Below are 6,038 nucleotides of genomic sequence, written 5' to 3' on the forward strand. Positions count from 1 at the left end.
GTGGCTTCAAAACATTAGATCGAGGTCCACCAGTTGTCCATGTCTGACTTAGACACTACCATCTAGTATGTTAAATATTTAATTTGATTAAAAAAATGTTCTTCTCTGACCAAACAATTTTTTGTGTTATTAATAATTGAAGTATCACCTGATCAGTTGTTCAGGCCTATACTTTCCATCCGCACTGAGTGAGCGGTGACTGAGAAACAGCTTTTCACAGGTTCCGTGTTGCTTTTTAGCTTAAGCTAAGTTCATAGGTCAACGCCACTTTGTCTGTCCTTCCATTGTGAACGTGCTGTTTTTGTGTGGAGCACAGCTCAGCACTGCTAAAGTGGATTAAGTGATCTAAGTGAGGGCTGTGGAGGAGGTCGCTCCACCATTACAGTGAATGATACTCCCGTTACCACTCTCCAACCAACACTCCACGCCACCAAAAGTGAGAAAGGAGGAGGAAAGGTGGGCACTGCAATGTGGGAATGAGCCACCCTACTTCAGCACTTTAGATTAAGAGCACTTACAGCATGCAAATTGACCACTTTCCAGTCAGACACAAGAGTGGGATTACACAAACAGAGCACGTAGCAGCAAAAACGGTCTCTGCAGCCTAATGTATTTGGGTAGACCTTTAAAACAATCTCCATGATTGTTCTAATAACCGTACTGTTTGAGAAGTGCCTCTGACAGTGAATATTTATGCCATTTTAAGGCAAGCATGTGAAGTTTTGAAGAACACACTTACACAAAATGATTACCAAACTATGGCAGTGGTTCTCAACCTGGGTTCGATCAAACCTTAGGGATTCAAATGAGTCAGTTTCAGAGGTCCGTGATGGGTCAAGACACAAAATACATTTCCATGATTAACTTATGCATTAAAAGATAAATTACCATTTTATTTTGAATTATTAATTTACAAAAATCAAAATCAAAAGTATTTTGAACAAAGCAGAAAATCAGCCTAGGTATGTATATATACAGTATATATATATATATATATTTATTTATTTATTTTTTTTTTTTTCAATTACAAGGTTTGCATGGTTCATTAGCTGCAAAAAACTGATCAATGGTAACTATTAGGGATGGGATGATATACAGAGTTCTCGATATGATACAATAGGTGATAATGGGATTGCGATACCATAACAAACTTGTGTGTAGATGTGTAGATCGTGTGAATTTAAAAAAAAAAATCTGATTCCTGATCCCCCCACCCCCTACTGCTATGCCACTTGCCCCCTTGATAATACATCTTGTGACGTTTTAATATTGCTATGTCTTGTCACATGATATATGTACCAACCTAGTGCTCCATCCATTATGATTTCCCAGCACAATCTGTACAATTGCAAATAATTAGTGAGGATGCATTATCCTCACTATTGTATTCGTTCCCCTTTATTATTATATGTTATTATTCTTCCGTCGTCTCAAACTCGTCCCACAGTTTTCAACCAATTTCAACAATTGAGGAATCAAACTTTTCAGAAAATTCTGCACTTCTCTGCTATGTTCCAGCTTTTTCAAAACTTTTCAACTTTTTGAGTTATTTCTCGTGGAACTTTTTGCTCTCTTCCACTTACATTGAAAGTTCGAACCTTTTTGACCCTCTTGTGCACTTTGACCCTCTTCATCGTCGGCCATTTTGAAACTGATCCAAACCATTCAACTGTTTCAACCTTTTTCAACTGTTTCAAACATTTCAAACTTTTTCAAACTTTTCAACCATTTCAAACTTTTTCAACCTCTTCAACCTTTTCAACCTTTTTCAACCTTTTTCAAACTTTTTCAATTTTTCAAACTTTCTCAAATTTTTCAAACTTTTTCAAACTTTTTCAACTTTTTTAAACTTTTTCAACCTTTTCAAACTTTTTCAAAATTTTCAAACATTTTAAACTTTTTCAACCTTTTCAACCTTTTTCAACTTTTTAAACCTTTTTCAACTTTTTAAACCTTTTTCAACTTTTTAAACCTTTTCAACCTTTTTCAACCTTTTTTAACCTTTTTCAACCTTTTTCAACCTTTTTCAATCTCTTTTTAAACCTTTTTCAACCTTTTTTAAACTTTTCAACTAATGCTTCAGCTGTTTGTTCACTTTCAGCTTTTGGGAATTTACTTATACTAGTATATAAACTGGTTTTCGCGATTGTTGCTAAGTTATTACAACGATAAGGCTATTGCTAGGTTAATGCTATGCTAATGTAGTGCGATGCGGGCCAGCACATGCATCCTCTTTCTACAGGAAATGCAAAATTTCTAGTTATTTTTGTGCTTCTTAGTACAGTTTCCAGGAGCAAAATAATTGTAATCTTGCAAGTTTTCTACAAAAGTAATTTATGTTAAAAGGAGTAAAAATTTAAAGCGGCTGCATGGCGACAATCCAAAAGTTGTCTTGTCCACCAATACTGCATTGAACACTCCTGGTGCAAATAATTAACCTGCTAATGAGTTTTTTTATGATATTTATATACAGCCATGGAATTTCAGCTTCACTTTTATCATGTAACAAGACATTGCATACCCCATCATACTCCAGTCAAAGCAGATGTCTGCCACCTCTGAACCTGGTTCCACTGGAGATTTCGTCCTATAAAAAAGAGGGAGTTTTTTCTTCCCACTGTCACTAGATGCTTGTTCATGTGGATCTTATTGGGTTCTTTACTATGAACTCTATATTTTGTTAAGTGCTTTGAGATGACTTTGTTGTAATTTGCACTATATAAATAAAGTTGAATTGAATTAAATTGAAGCATCCCTAATACAAACACTTTATAAAACCTATGTTTTATGAGCTTAGAAAATCTTTTTAAAGCATTTTTGGTAATAAGTCTTTAATAAACTGCTGCAAAACATGAGTTATACATTTACACAGCCAGTTTACAGATATCACTCCCACTAAAGCTCCAGTACAATTATACAATTTATTATTTTTTTTAATCCATTTTTCGTTCATTTATTATTGTTATTATTATTCATTCATTCATTTCTATATTTTCTTTATTTATTTGTTTGTTTGTTCATTTGATGTGGACACCACAATGACATTGGTTACGATGACCCAGATTTATTTTTAAGTGTGTTAGCATGTGTGCTAATTTGCAACACCTGTCCACTGTTGTTATTAGTGTTGTTGTTGTTATCATTGTTATTTCTCCGTTATTCCGGTTAAAAAAATCATGTTCAAAATGGTTGAATTGAATTCTGGTGTGATTTGCTTTTGACATCACAAACACAAGTTGGAAACATAATCTATGGTAAAAACTTCCAAGACAAATTCTCAACCTCGGCCATCAGTCATTCCCCTAAACTCACCTTTACATCATTTCAAAGTTCTTTTTCTTTTTAAATGAAGCTTTTCACACTTTTACATCTATTGTGTCTCTCCTTGGCTGCCGCTGTGAAAGGTTCAGGGATCACAGGAAAGTAGAGAGAGCCCGACGAGGCCGACGCGTGAGAGGGTTGGAGTTCATGCACAGAGTGGAGCATTGTACGTTTCCTAAGAAAACACAAGCCTCCATTTGAGTGGAGGTCACAGACACTTGTGTGCACGCTGATGGAATAGGTGGACGCGTTGGAGAAGGGCCTCTTAAAACCAAATGAACTAAAAGCTGTTGGTCTGAATGCTCTTCAGCCCGTTCTCTCGCAAATGTACACAGGCTTGAATAAAGCACTGGGGTCAGAGGTCATGTTTTTCAAGCTTTTAGGCTGATGATGATTTCCATTTAAAACCAACTTTAGTTCCCATTTCTAAAGACGGTAAAGAACACTAGTGTCAGTGGCACAATGTGTTAATGTCGGTAAATGTGACTTTCAGCATCAGATTTGTGAACTTTGGTTGAAAAGTTATATTCACAGCCACATCACGTCTGGGATCCTTAACACCAGCCAGGGGTGCAGCACCACATTTTGGGCCCTGGGTACAAACCATCTTGTTGGGCCCCTACTGTAAGTTATGTACACTATAGGCTACTAGCAGTGACGTGCCTTCAGGATAGGCAAGGTAGGCAGTGCCTACCCAAGGGTGAATTGATATTTTGATTATTTGTTTTAATTATAATATAATCATATATTATTTATTTTTCCATTTCCAATAGCCTACCGTACCTATAAGTTTGAAAGTGTACGCATTTTGTGCATTTCATAGCCCCAATTACTAAACAGCGCTATTTCCTGAAACAGCTGCACAGTCTTTTTTTTTTTTTTCACTCCGCTTTAAGGCAGAGGGAGGCCACACCCCCTTCCAAAGGCACATTGCGTGGTTTTACGTGTTTGCGCACGTGCAGTCAGGTCCCCAAGATGACAACCATTTACATGCAAAGGCAGCGTAGAGAGCTGCCTTTGGACGTAACCGCGCTATGCTAAATGCTATACGTAAGTTCACAGTGCATTAGTGAATAGATACCATGTGACCACTGCTGCTACGTTCTCTAGCTAGTGGGCGGGATAACACTACAGGCAGGAGGACAGCGCTAGAGATGATAGAGAAACTTTTTTTTGAGGAAAAACAACAGCTTTTAAAAGATGGGAGACCAACACCTGAGTTACCAGAGCTTCAGCAAAGGTAAGATCAGAAAATGTTTCATACTTTCTACAGTGAAAGGTACAAAAGGAAGGATTGACTTTGTGGATGCTCCTCACTGACACTGTTCTGAGTTGTTGTCATTTTCTGTTTTTGGATGTGCTGTCGTGTCATGAGATATATCTTGTTGGGAGAGTATGGAGGCTATATAAAATAATTGTTTATGTTTCTTTGATGGTGTTTATGATGTTGATTTTGGTAGATGGCTAAATGCTTGTTCATGTGGATCTTGTTGGGTTTTTTCTTATTATGAATTTTATATTTTGATGATTGAGATGACTTTGTTGTAAATTGCTTTATACAAATAAAATTGATTTGAAGTGAATTAACAATTGCCAGCAGAAACATATGAAATTGTCATTGGTGGTCTCGATTTGCAACATGCCTACCCAACCCTAGGGGTCACGGCACGTCACTGGCTACTAGAATTCTTGCATTGTTATATAAGCTTTATTTTTTCTTCACAATAAGCTAAAGACTCTATATCTATTGCTTGTATTTTATAAATCTCTTCTACTTTATTTTAGTAGATGATTGAAAATTGTGGTTGTGACACAATTCTGCTAAAATTTAGTATCTAATTTTTATTTTTTCTTTATCTGGTTAATAAAACGTAAATATTGACACTCTGGAAACCTACTTAAGACTTGATGGCAGAAAAATTTTGTCTTTTTAAACTAATTTTATTTCCAATTAAGATTTGACGTGGAAAAGGAATGTTCCAGCATTTAAATACACAAGAGTGCACGTGGTCAATTTCAATTAAAATAATATATTGCCTAAAAAAGAATGTGTTTTAAAGCTGACCTCTGAAGAATTCAGTAAGCAGTTGATTTCCCTCCTTTCTTGAGGAAAGACATGGTTTCCTGCTGCTGTCTATCTCCCGCTCATTGCCAGAAGCACATGCGGGTCGTACCATTTTCACTGTTTTAAAGGGGGTGGTAGTTAGGGCCCTGATGCAGCAGGAAAATTTGTTTTTAGTGCAAAACTGTGCTTAACAACCATCTTATTTTCACACAGGGCCCTTTTCATTCCAATATAAATAATCTAAAAATGTTTAAAATGCATTTTCGTACATATATAAAACATACTTCTGAGGGCCGCCCCTCCTGCCTTGAGCCCCAGGAAATCATCAACATCACTTTGTCATAAAAAATGATCAGTATTACCTTTAAAATCAGTGGTAGTGGTGTGGGTGGTGATGATGTTTATATATGTAAGGAAAACAGTGTTCAGTGATCATTACATAAAATTATTTAAAGCATTTCAAGTTTGCCCTATAATATTTTCATTTCTAAAAAGTAGTAACAGAAACTTGGAGGATATACTAACATGTGATGAAACTGGGAATGGAAGAAGGAATCTTCTCTTTTTTTTTATTTTTATTTTTTTAAATATATACAAAGGACTGGGCTAGCATGTAGAAAATGAAAAACTAGGATTATGGCAGCTAAATTCC

Source organism: Gouania willdenowi, chromosome 9 (genome assembly GCF_900634775.1).
Source record: "Gouania willdenowi chromosome 9, fGouWil2.1, whole genome shotgun sequence".
NCBI lineage: Eukaryota > Metazoa > Chordata > Actinopteri > Blenniiformes > Gobiesocidae > Gouania > Gouania willdenowi.